Source organism: Camelus bactrianus, chromosome 15 (genome assembly GCF_048773025.1).
Source record: "Camelus bactrianus isolate YW-2024 breed Bactrian camel chromosome 15, ASM4877302v1, whole genome shotgun sequence".
Taxonomy (NCBI): Eukaryota; Metazoa; Chordata; class Mammalia; order Artiodactyla; family Camelidae; genus Camelus; species Camelus bactrianus.
The window spans coordinates 70,854,272-70,867,379 of record NC_133553.1 but is presented as its reverse complement, the minus strand read 5'-3'; the positions used below and the strand labels follow the sequence as shown (position 1 = coordinate 70,867,379).

At 51.3% G+C, this 13,108-nt stretch overlaps 1 long non-coding RNA gene and 1 other non-coding gene across 2 annotated transcripts; both read right to left on the bottom strand.

Annotated features, from left to right (window-relative positions):
* Nucleotides 1-4,876: 4,876 nt before the first annotated feature.
* Nucleotides 4,877-8,707, bottom strand: LOC141573364 (uncharacterized). Its single transcript, XR_012499065.1, has 2 exons — nt 8,457-8,707; nt 4,877-7,255 (listed from the first exon to the last, which is right to left on the bottom strand). It is a non-coding gene; the product is annotated as an uncharacterized LOC141573364 (long non-coding RNA).
* LOC141573494 (U6 spliceosomal RNA) lies at nt 6,970-7,078 on the bottom strand. The gene has a single exon (XR_012499295.1). It is a non-coding gene; the product is annotated as a U6 spliceosomal RNA (small nuclear RNA).
* Nucleotides 8,708-13,108: the final 4,401 nt, after the last annotated feature.

Genomic DNA, 13,108 nt, shown 5'->3' with positions numbered 1-13,108 from the left:
GTCCTTCTACTCCGCCGTCTTGCTTCTTCTCGGGTTATTTTTGAAGAGTAGGTGCTGGGGATTGAACCCTGGACCTTTATTTTTTGCATGCTAAGCATGGGCTGTACTGCCTGATCTCTAGACCCTCCCCACCGCAACCCCCCCCTTTCCCACCGCCTCCATAGTACTCGATGAATCTCCTACCTAGATATCTATGCTTCCTTGGAATAGGGCCGTCGTTTTCTTCATCGGATTGATGCACGTCTGTGGATTCGTCTCGTTTCTCTCCACTGCGGTGGGTGGCATCGGGGCGTGGGGTGGGGTGGGGTGGAGTGGCGTGGGCTGGGAACAGTTCTTCACGTGTAGAGGTGGAGCGGAGCGATGAGGATGGTGACTGTTTCCCCGAGTGCTCGCGCCGGGTGATGGAGGCCTGTGGTCTGACTTGGAAGAGGACTCGGGTGACCAGAACAGAGCCCGTGTGGGGTCGTTGTGGAGGGAGGAACTCCACCCCCCCCCCAGCCCCAGCCAAGGCACTCGTACCTCATCGAGGGACGGTCGGCCGAAAACAAACGAAAGCTGTCAGAGGTTTGGGGGTGGGGGTGAAGGGGTGGGTGGGTGTGTGTGTGTGTGTGTGTGTGTGTGTGTGTGTGTGTGTGTGTGTGTGTGTGTGTCTGTGTCTGTGTGGTGTGTGTGGTGTGTGTGTGTGGTGTGTGTGTGGTGTGTGTGTGTCCCCGTTCCCCGTACCACGGTCTCTGGTCGAGGCCCCCCCGAGCGGAGAAACGCACGCCAGGCCGTCCGTGCTCCTGGTTGTCCGGCCGCGTGTCCCTGCCACCCAGAGATCCCGAACCGTCCCGCTCGCTCCCCTGCCATGTGCCATGTGCCACCTGCCTGTCGGCCGGGCGCTATTTTAGACCCTGCGAAGAAGTCGACCGGACGGCCGGGCCGGGCCGGGCCGGGCCGGGCCGAGCCGAGCCGAGCCGAGCCGATCTGAGCCGAGCCCGTCCAGGCTGGGGTGGGTGGTGCTGGGTTCAGAGGAGTGGGGTACAAGCGGGAGGCGGGCGTCGATGGAGGGGAGGGGGAGGGGGAGGGGGAAGGGAGAGGAAAGGGGAGGGGAGGGGGAGCAGGGATGACGATGGTCTGGGGCTTGGCGTGTGGGGTGGGGGTGGGAGGGATGGTAGCCATCCTATGACTTTCTCTCCCTACCCCGCCTTTTGCAAGTCTGTTAGAGTGACAAGGTGGTGCTGGTTTCTGGCTGGTGCACACCATAGTGATTCTGTTCTTCTTTTTCCTGGTCTTTTTCAGGAACCCTCGTCCCGAGGGACTGAATCTAGTGCCCTGTGCTGCGCGGTACGACCTAGGGGTCGAATCTGCCAGGAGAGGACTTACAAGGATTTGGAGGATCCTGGAAAACTGCTACCATCCAGAATCCTACATGGATGTTCAAGATCTTGTGGATGGACGGACGGACGGAAGACGGATCGAATGGAGGCCCCGCCCCATCCCCTGGACCCCTTGGCCCAGGAGGATCGTGATGGGTCTGGAAAGGACTCTTCCGACGAGGGTCTCGGGATGGACTTTCTCGGTCTGCGGAAGGTGTTTCTGCACAAAGAGGAAGAGAGGGGCGTTCTCGGCCAGAGAGCCCGAACCGCCTCCTTTCAGGGATCCGCTCCAGTCAGGGTTGGGGTCGGGGTCAGAACGCAGCCACCGACAGCTCCCCTCCCTCGTCTTGGCTCTCCAACTTGGGAAACCCTCCTCCCTGCCCCCTCACCCATCTTCTCGTCAGCCGGCCTCCAGCTTCCCCGTGCCAACCACCTCTCTCATGCTGCCGGACTTTCCTCCTCCTTGGGCTGCCAGGAAGCTCTCCCGCTCCTCCACGTGCTTTGGCTTGGAATCCCTGACAAACACAAGCGGTGCTGGTGGGCGGGGCCGTGGGCGGTGGCAGAAGGACTCCCTTCATCTTATGGGAGCGATTTTTATCTCCATAGAGGTGGCGATTGAGAAAACACATAAAATCACTCAGAAGAATACCCATGTGTAGTATCCCTGACCTAGATCCGTGTCTGTCTGTCTGTCTGTCTGTCTGTCTGTCTGTCTGTCTCTCTCTCTCTCTCTCTCTCTCTCTCTCTCTCTCTCTCTCTGCCTCTCTCTCCATTTCGCTATTCTCTGTGTGTGTGTGTGCGCGCGCGCGCATGCGTGTCTGTCTGTCTCCCTTGTCTCTCTTTCCTCTCCTCTCCCCTCCTCTCCTCTTCCCTGTTCTCCCCCCTTCCCCCTCACCCCTCCACTCCTCTCTTCTCCCCTCCACTCCTCTCCTCTCCCTCTTCTCCTCTCCCCTCGCCTCTTCTCATTTCCCCTCCCCTCCCCTCTTTTCCCTCCTCTCCTTTCCTGTCCTCTCCCCTTTTATCCCTCCTCTCCTCTGCTCTTTCTCTCTCTCTCTCTCTCTCTCTCTCTCTCTCCCCCTCCCTCTCTCCCTCTCCCCCCCCTTCACTTCCCTCCCTCCTCCCTACCCCCCCAACCCCTACCTTCACAGGGCCTCATAGATTGCAATCGGTTTCCATGAAATGTGATGAAGAGGGAATGAATTTTAGAATGATATCCCCATGCCATCGAATCCTTCTTCCCCAGGGATAGCGACTTATTTGTGGTCGTGTTTGTTTTTGTTTTTCTTGTTGTTGTTTTGGGGCGCATCGAGGGCGCAGGAGGCGTTGGGAGTGAGGGTGATGTTTCTCTTTCTGTCTGTCTCCTCCTTAGGACGGATTTTAAGAGGAGGGAGGACTCACAGAAATCTACCATCTTGTCTCGTACTGCAGCTGTGTTTGAGCTTCCTATACGATCTGGGCGGAACACTCCCCACCCTCACCTCAAGCCGCCATTGCCGCCCCCTCAGCCCCCTGCACCCCCGTCCAGTCCCACACTTGGGGCGGTGGTTGGGCATGGGGGGATGTTGGCGGGGTGGTGGTTGGTGGGGGGTGGGGTGGTGGAGGAAACCAGAAAACAGACCACTGTGGCACGTGGGTGACTGGGGCTTCAGGGTGAAGGAGGATGAATAAAATGGCCGGAATTAGGCTAACGGATTATTGCTTCTTTTTTTGGCGGGGGGGGGGGAGGATCATTAGGTCATTCATTCATTCATTCATTCACTCATTCATTTGCTGGGGGGGGGGTGTCATTCGGTTTCTTATGCTCGCCCTGAAAACGGTCAACTGTCCTGACTGACTGGTTGCTGCTCACGGTTCCAGGCCTGTTGTTGAAACTGGAAGCTATCGATCTTACTGTTTCTACTGTATTTCACTCATTGAAAGTCATCATCATGCTGGGTCTCTGAGTCTTTCTCCGAGGAGAAGGTCGGTCACGGGACTAATGACCTGACAAAATAGCCTGAGTGACCAAGAAGGCCACACCTTGAGTGCTTATGAGATAACGAGATCTAACCACCAGCCTCTATAGAATGGGTCACCTGGAGGCATCGTGACACCATTCTGAGTCTTCTGATGAGAAAACGATTCTGTGGATGGTGATCGATGCCCGATTGTTTGAGCTATGGCTCTAGAACCACCCCACCCACTCCATCCCCAAGGTGGGTACACAGTTTTGAAGACGCTAGCCTGCTGTGAATCCCCTTTGCCCGGCAGAGCGATAAAATGGCCTCTTTGCTTCTAAGCTCCGAGACCTTGTCTCTGGATTCTTGGGCTCGTCGGGGACGGGGGCCGATCTTTTGGCAACAAGCGTGCTTCAGAAACAGCGGATGCCCGAGAAGGACACTCTGCCTCTCCCTCTTCTTCCGGGCCTGAAATGGGGAGGAAAAAAACATCGCTTCCCCTGGAAGCTGGAGTCCGGAACCCGCCATCCGGAGGGACTTCTGGCTTGGCCTTCTCCTGGGGTGGGGGGGGGAGGGCACGCCACTGCACGTGTTCTTTGTCAACTCCCTGTTTCTCTCTTCTCGAGTTATCTCTTTGGGACGGCTCCCACACTGGGTGAAAACAGACAGACAGGCTGGTATGTCTCCCTACCCCACCCTTCGCCCCCAAATGACTGATCTCCTGTCCCATCAGAATCACCACTTGTTTTCCAACGTGGCTTTCTTGGATCCTGGAGGACTTGTAAAGGAAAAGCCCAGCTGGGCTAACAAGCTAAAGTCACAAATCTAAGTGTGATAAGTGTCCGTTTACTGATCTAAGTTCTGCTGGGCTAACTCGTAAATCTGAAGTTTAGTGTCAGTTTACTGGGCTAACAAGCTAACTCGTAAATCCAAGCTCAACAAGTGTCAGTAACGTGATCTGTTCCAAATTGATAAGCTCCAGTGTACTGATCCTTTGCTTTTTGTTGTTTGAGCCTTATTGGCGAATAGACCCATATTTGTAATTAACCCTATGAAACCTCATGTGCACGTCTTGGAGGTGCTCAGAGCTTCGGAGCAGAAGCCCCTCTGAGCCCGCCGGCGTAATAAATCTGAGTACTCCAACCCTCCGAGAGGTGCTTGTTTCTTGGCTGGCCTGTCATTTCCGTAACAGACTGATATCAACTTAGAGCCAAGATGGGCGCAGAACTGAAGGAGCTTCTCGGCTGGCCTAAGAAGCCTGTCGTCGTGATGTGGGAGGCATTCTTTACGAGGGACCTATCTGATTAAGTGCTTGACCGCCTTTTGGACTTTGAACCAACTTGGAGATAGGAACTAGGATGAGAGGGCACCCGAAATAGCTCAGCAAACTCTTCTCCATCCTTAGAAGACAGACAGACAGACAGACAGACAGACAGACAGACAGACAGACAGAGTGTGTGTGTGTGTGTGTGTGTGTGTGTGCGCGCGCGCGTGTTTGTGCGCGTGCGGGGGTGTGGGAGAGGGAGGAGATGACGTCAGCGTACTGGACACTGTTTCAGTGACATGGGGAGTGCTGTCAACTAGGAAGGAACGTCATGTATTCTTCAGCCTTGTGTCTGTACAGGTGGGTACACTCAGGGTTCCAGAAAGGATGGGATATTCCTGGCAGTCGTCTACTGCCCTGGCATCGAGGGCTGGCTGGCTGGCTGGCTGGCTGTCATCCAAAGTGGAGGCTCTCGTGAAAGGGACGGAACCGAGTCCCGAGGAGATGCCTCCTTCACTGACTTTCATGCAAACACAGTGGACCACAGCCTCCGGAAAGAGGGTGGGTGGCACACGTGGCCCCAGTCTGTTCTGTCCATTCGGCAAATGGCCTGGGTTAGGGGAAACCCAGCATGGCGACCATCCGACAGGCCGACCCACCGACCCACGGACGTTCTCGGTTTCTCCCAGCTTCCTGGATGACCTCCCCCACCCACCCCCACCCCACCCGCATTCCTTCACCCACCGTGGTGTCTGGTGTCAGGGCACTTGGAAGATGACTCCCATTGTTCAATAGACAGGGGCAGGAAGATTCCTATAGGACCGCAAAAACAGTCAACTGGCCATACATACATACATACATACATACAAACTTTTTGTCCCCAGAGGCCTCAGACCTCCTCTCTCTGGACACGCTGAACCCCAGTAACTGGCCCCCATTCAACTGCCACATAGTAGGGGTCATCCAGACGTTCTTGGGATGGTAGGTATGACTTCCAAAGGGGTTGAAGCCTTCCTTCCCCCGCTGCAAGCCTGATGCCATCAGCATGGCCAGGACACTGCTACAAACAAACAAACAAACAAACAAACAAATAAACAAACAAACAAACAAACACACACACACACACCACCACCACCACCACCACCACCAACAACAACAACAACAACAACGACAACAAAAGACAAACACATGCGTATGTGACTTGGGGACATACTTTCCGCAGCCTCCAGGGACGAAGGCACTCGCTTCGCTGGGTAAATCCTACGAGGCTTCACTAAAGCGCTTGCCAACTTACTTCTCAGAAAGATCGATCTCTGCCCCCATCACCCGCCATCATCAGGCAAGGTCGTCAGAATCCATGGGAGATATAGACTAGAAGAAGAAGTAGAGGAAGGAGGAGGAGGAGGTGGAGGAGGAGAATCAGTGACATGAGGTGTGTACGACTTCTTGTCTCCAAGAGGATTGAGTTTTAAATTTTTTTCTTTTCAGATACAAGGGAAAATAAACTTCTGTTTTTTCCCCTTCCTTCCCTTTTAGAGGCGGACACCCACATGGTAACTATCATACCTCTGTCAGCAGAATGGAATCCTTTCTCTTTTTCTCCCTCCCTGACCCTTCTGGGATTCAGAAATCCTCCGTGAGGATTTTTCTATTCTTGGCAGCAGAGTTATTAGCATCATTGACTTGGAGGCAAAAACTTAGGTTTCCATTAAACTGGGATAGACATGCATGGATAAGAGATACTAGTGCTACTCGTTTTCCTTAGGGTTCCCCTGTGTCTGTGGGGTGTGTGTGTGTGTGTGTGTGTGTGTGTGTGTGTGTGTGTGTGTGTGTGTGTGTGTGTGTCTGTGTGTCTGTGTGTCTGTGTCTGTGTCTGTCTGCCTGCCTGCCTGCCTGCCTGCCTGCCTGCCTGCCTGTTTATTGTAGGAACTCTCTGTCAATGGAAGTATAGTTGACTTACAATGTTGTGTTCATTTATGACGTACGGCATAGTGATTCACTTATACACACACACACACACACACACACACACACACACACACACACACACACACGTATACTTTTTCAGGATAGGTTATTACAAGCTATTGAACATAGTTCCCTGTGCTAGACAGTAGGACCTACTTGTGTACCTAGTTTGTATAGGGTGGTTTATATCTGCTAATCCCAAACTCCTGATTTATCCCTCTGCCCTCCCCCGTTCCTCCACCCTACCCTGTCCCCTGTGTTAACCATCGGTTTCTTTTCCATGTCTGCGAGTCCAGTCTGTTTCTGGTTTGTAAATAGGTTCCTTGGAGTCTTTTTAAAATGGAGTTATTTATGTATGGATGGGTGTCTTGACTTACTTTCAGATCCCACCTAGAAGTGATGGCATAGGATATCTGTCTTCCTCTGGGTGACTGACATCACTAAAGCTACGGAACGCTTCACGTATGTGCGTGTGTCGTCCACGTTCAGGGGCCGTGCTGATCTTCACTGGATGGTTCCCGTGTTAGTCGATGTGCTGTGGCAGCAAGCGCTTGCCTTAGGGTTTTTGTCTCAACCTGAAAGCCGGCCCGGAGACTGAAGGTCTTCTAGTTGCCTCCACTATCTGCCTAGGACCATCTCCACGAACGTTTCCCATTTTCTCTCACCCTTTTGTCTTGGCATCATTGAGTACTAAAATGCTCCGTCTCCTGAAGCCCTGCAGACTGAAGCTGGACAACGGGAGGTAAACGTCAGAGAAATGGCCACAACAGCTCCTGTGGAAACCATCCTAGGGCCTGTTTTTGGAGGAGCCGCTCAGAGAGTTGAGCCGAACACCCCAGGACATCATCAGAGGCATTTCAAACTGCTCGAGCCGTTTCGATGACCCCGATGTGTGGAAATCTCCTACCAGACTGACCCCCTACTCCCGGCCCTGAATCTGGTTTCTCATCTGCTCCAATGATTAACCTTTTTGCTGTACTTTGGTTTTCCACACAAGTGCCTCTTAGGCGATACCTGACTGCTTGCTCCCTAGGCCTAGCTTCAGAAGCCCATCGACACCACCGCCTCCTGAGACGAGATACTACAACTGTTTCCTTGAACAGACCTGTTCTCAGAACTAAGAAACTGGGTCCATGAAACGCAGGCCCTCTAGGAAACTATTCCCTCCCTCCTGCCCCCACACCACGCGCACGCACGCACGCACGCATGGACGCACATGCACAGTCAACAGCCCAGCTTTTAATGTGTAAAACTTCCAGGGAAGTTACAGAATAGGGAAATGTTGGGGTCCAGAGTAGGCTGCCCCAAAATGTGCCCGATGGACTATGCTGAATGAAAGGGACTTCACAACTGGCCAAGGGGGAGGGTATAGGTCAGTGGTAGAGTGTGTGCTTAGCAAGCAAGCACAAGGTCCTGGGTTTAATCCCCAGTACCTCCGGTCAAAAATAAATACATAAAATCGAATTCCTCTCCCCGCCCCCCCCCCAAAGTATACACTGCTGTATGTCAACTCTGTCTCAATAAAACTGGAAGAAAAAAAGGAAAAAAAAAAAAAGATTTAACAAAAGAAAGAAAGAAACAAACAAAGAACTGCCCGAGGCAAGAGGAACACTCTGGCCCTCCTTTCTGCCTCCCTGGAAGCAGGGGAAAAAGAATTTTGTTTTTTTAAAGTCTCCCATCCCAGAGGAATCTATCAAGTCAGAGGTCTGCTTCCATGCCCTTCCATGATTCTCAAACGGTGTAGTGGGGTTTACCCAGATTAGGAAAAGGAGGGGACTCCTTTGGCCTGAGACCAGGCGAGATTCTCCCCCTCCCTCCCGCCTCCCTCCGTGCAGTTGGGACGGGGTGGCCTAAGGGTGGGGAAATTGAAACCAAAGAACAAAAGCCGTTCAACAGAGAGGAGCCGGAGGCCAAGTCAAAGGCTCTGACCTGAGCACAGAGCTTTCTGCATTTGAATGAAGCGATTGAACGAGGCCCTGCCGAATGGATCCTCCTGACGTCCCCGCCCCCGCTTCCAGGAGACAGTCAGTCGATTTGGGACCGATCGGTGGAGAAGGCCTGGGAGGCGGCGGCGGCGGCGGTGGCGGCGGCGGCGGCGGAAGCAGCGGCGGGGGCGGGGGGGGTGGAGCGCGGGCGGGGGCGGGACCAACGGTCGCTCCAACTCTGCCTGCCTGCCTGTCTGCCTGCCTGCCTGCCTGCCTGCCTGCCTGCCTGCCTGCCTGCCTGCCTGCGGGGCTGAGGCCTGAGGGCCACGCTGGTTCCTGCCACTCAGGGAAACTTCTGCAGGTGTTGCCGAAAGATCGCCCTCCCCCACCCCGTCCCTGACGAGCCAAATAACCCAGAGACAGGGTCTTAGAGTTTAGAAGAAAAGAGGCAGCTTGATTGCTTTGCTGGGCAAAGGGGACTCACAGCAGGCTAGTGCCCTCCAAACTGTGAACCCGTCTTGGGGTTGGGGTTTCATGCTTCTGTGGACGAACAGGTTGGAGCATGAAAGGGAATCACAACAGGCGGGAGCACAAAAGGTGCTCATGATCAACAAGGGTCTCTGATGAAACTTCCTCCTAAATCTGGATGAGTGTCTGATAACATGGGACCTCCTGGTGGTCTAGTAGGTCATCAGCCCGTGACCTTCTTTATCTGGTCAGACTCACCCGGCGGCACCAGCGCCACGGAGGAACTCGGGGTGGGGGGTGGGGGGTGGGAGGGGGCTGGTCGTTCTCCTGAGCTTATCCTCCCGTGACTCCCTTCCTGGGGAAAGACTCAGACGCCAAACATGATTGTCAAGTTGAACGATCAGAGGAAGGTCAAATCAAACAGTTAGAATCGACAACTTTAGCTGTTTTTAACAGTGGGCCTGGAGCTGGGAGCGGTGTCTGGTCAGTCGAGTTTGCTGATGGTTCTAAAAGCAAGCAGTAAGCATAAAGCCAAAAATTGGCTTAGCCTAAGTGCGGCCACTTCATGATTCCTCCTTCACTGGGGGCTGAGGCGTGGGGGAGGGCGGGGGTGGGGGACAGGACTGAGGTGGCGGCGAACTTCTCCGTGAATGCTCGGAGCCGAACTGCTCTCTGGGCCTAGGTCTGAAAAAGGCCTGAGTCTCAGCTATGTCAGATTCTCTCTCTTTCTGGGCACATGGACTGACTCGCCCCGCATCCTCCCATCCTGTCAGACCCTTTGGACACACACCTCCACCTGAAGAGTTCTTTGGCCTCGTCCAGAAAAAACAAACACACGCACGAACAAAACCAAACGAGCACACAGAAACCCTGCTGATCTCCTTGGACCCCATTCACTTCGGAGAGTCCCTCTCGTAGAAATCCCCTCTGCTCGATGATTTCACCACAGCCGCCTCCCTTTCTCCGGCACAGTGACCCCCCACCCCCACCCCTGCGTGGGCCCTGTCCCTCTACCTATCAAAAACCAAACCCCAGGAGAAAAGAAAATCAGAATGCTGTTTTGAGCCACTGGATCTGTGAAAGGAACCAAACAGAAAGCTGAAATAACCAAACCAGCCGAACACCAAAAGCGAACAGACAGATACCCCAGAAAGAAGGGCACGCCGACCCTTGCCCCTTTCCTTCCTGGAATCAGGACATAACATAGATCTACACCCCACCCCCCACCCCACCCTCCCCAGATGTCTTCTTTATGCCGGAACGAGAGTGACGTTCTTATTGTCAACGGTGCTGTTATGGAAATGACAGGCCGGCCAAGAAACAAGCACCACTCGGAGGGTTGGAGTACTCAGATTTATTACGCCGGCGGGCTCAGAGGGGCTTCTGCTCCTAAGCCTTGAGCACCTCCAAGACGTGCACGTGAGGTTTTATAGGGTTAAGTACCAGCTTGGGGTATTCGGCCAATAGGCACGCAATAGCTTTAGCAACATCATTATCACGAAAGTAGAGGCAGTGAGGCAGCAAACCAACATTTCAAGGCCAGATATGTCTCTTTGAAAATCCAGCTGGCTAGCAAAATATGAACAGGGAATCAGCAAACCGGCACTTATTAATTTAGATTTACGAGTTAGCCCAGCAGAACTCAGATCAGTAATCCGACACTTGTTACACTTAGATTTGCGACTTAGCTTGTTATCCCAGCTGGGCTTTTCCTTCACAGTGTAAAGCGGAGAAGGAGAGAATTCTGTACAAACAGACCTCGATGAAAAGAATCCTCACCCTCTTTTAGGCCCCCACCTCAACACACGTGCGCGCACACGCGCGCACACACACACACACACACACACACATGCATGCACGCACGCGCGCGTATAGTTACTCCTGTTCTCTCTCTTTCTCTCTCCCTCTTCCTTTCTTACTGATTTTTTAAAAATGTTTACTGATAACACAGAAAATAATTGCTTAAATGTTGTCCAGGAATGATATTCATTTTTGAAAACATGATATATATTGTAAAGGATTTGGGCTCCCTTAGAAAAATCCCAGTCCAGGCACGATTGTATAGCACCTCCTTTCACTTTCAAGTGTCTCATTTCAGACAATAAAGTAGCCAGTCATCTTCCTTGTGCATGACCTTTGTAACTGGCACAAGTCAAACGGCACAAAATTCAGACCCAATCTCCTGATCCATATGATTCTCATATTCTTTTTTTTTTTTTTTTTTTTTAGCGAGTCCAGAAGCTATGGGTCTGTGCCAACCACCCGTGGCTGTTCACTATCCAGCATTTCTTCCATTATCTTTATGTTGTCCTGTTTCTTGGAAGTATTAGTGCAGCTACTTTTCCCGATGGTCTGTCTCTGTCTCTGTCTCTCACTCTTTTCTCCTTCTTTTTTTTGGGGGGGGGAGGAGGGGGATGGGTTTGATTAGGTTATTTATTTATTTTAATGGTGGTTCTGGGGATTGAACCCAGGGCATCATGCATGCTAAGCAGGCACCCTAACAATGATCTATATCCTTCTCTACACCGCCCCCCCGACCCTCCAGCACCCCCCCCCCGTCCCCGGCCAGGGCCTGTCTTTGCTCAACCCAATAGAAAAGCATTTATGTTTTGCCAGTTTCCTGGGTCCTTCTTTGTTTCATAAAACTGAGAAGAAATACACGTGGAAGTTCTCTCCTATGAATTGAACAGACTGAAGATCCTTTAAATAACCAAATGAGGTGGAAGTGCAGAGAGTACCATACGGGAACACACCGAGGCACATCGTCATCAAATTGACCAAAATTAAGGATAAGGAGAAAATATTAAAATGAACGAGAGAAAAGCAACAAATAACATACAAGGGAACTCCCGTAAGGTTATCAGCTGATTTTTCAGCAGAAACTCTACAGGCCAGAAGTGGGTGGCACAACATACTTAAAGTGATGAAAGGGAAAAACTGACAGGTAAGAATACTCTATTCAGCAAGGCTCTCGTTCAGATTTGAGGGAGAAATCAAAAGCTTCACAGATAAACAAAAGCTACAAGATTTCAGCACCATCAAGCCGGCTTTACAAGGAATGATAAAGGATGGTCTCAAGTCATCAAATCCTAAGAAAAGAGAACAAAAAGATGACAGAGAAAGGGAGGGGGGGAGAGAGGGAGAGAGAGAGGGGGAGAGAGGGGGGGAGGGAGAGAGAGAGAGAGAGAGAGAGAGAGAGAGAGAGAAAGAGAGAGAGAGAGAGAGGGAGGGAGGGAGGGAGGGAGAGGAGACCTTCGAAAGATTGCTTTGCCTGTTTAGGGTCTTCCGTTGTTCCTTAAAAATTTTGAAATTGTTTGTTCTAGTTCTGTGAGGAATGTCGTGAGTATTTTGACAGGGGTTGCATGGAACCTGCGGTTTGCTTTGGATAGTGTGGCCATGTTGATAGTATTGATTCTTCCAATGCAAGAGCACAAGGCATCTTTCCATTTCTTTGTGTCATTTCAGATTCTGGAGTATAGATAACCTCCTCGATTAAGTTTATTTCTAGGCATTTTACTGTTTTTGACTCAATGGAAGTGTTTATCCCAGTTATAAAATTCTGGTTTTTAAAGTGGAGGGGGGAAAAAAAAAAAGGAAAGGAAGGGCCACAAATGGCAAAATATCCTTCTTTCTCATGGGTGAATTGTATTCCATTACGTGTGTGTATGTGTGTGTGTGTGTGTGTGTGTGTGTGTGTGTGTGTGTGTGTGTCCCCTCTTCTTTATCTATTCAAATATTGATGTGCACTTAGGATGCTTCCGTATCTTGGCAATCATAAATGATGTTGCTGCTAATAGCAGGGTGTGTGTATCTTTTTGAATTCATTCTTCTTTTGTGGTTGGCTTTATTCCTTTGATAAGTATGTAAGTTTAAAAAGCTAAAGCTCTAAACCTTCCTGGAAACAATGAACAGTACATATATGTAAATTAAAAATATATGTGCAGTAAAAACATTTTAAAAAAATAAATAAATAAAAAAGAACGAAAGACAAGGAAATTAGCTATCAAGCCGTGAAAGACATGGAAGAAACTTAAAAGACATCTTACTAAATCAAAGAAACCGGTCTGAAAATTGTTACCAACTGTACAATTCCAACCAAATGACATCCTGGAAAAGGCAAAGCTCTAGAAACAATCAAAAGATCATGGTATCCAGGGGTTTGGGGAGAGGGAGGGAAGGAGGAATGAA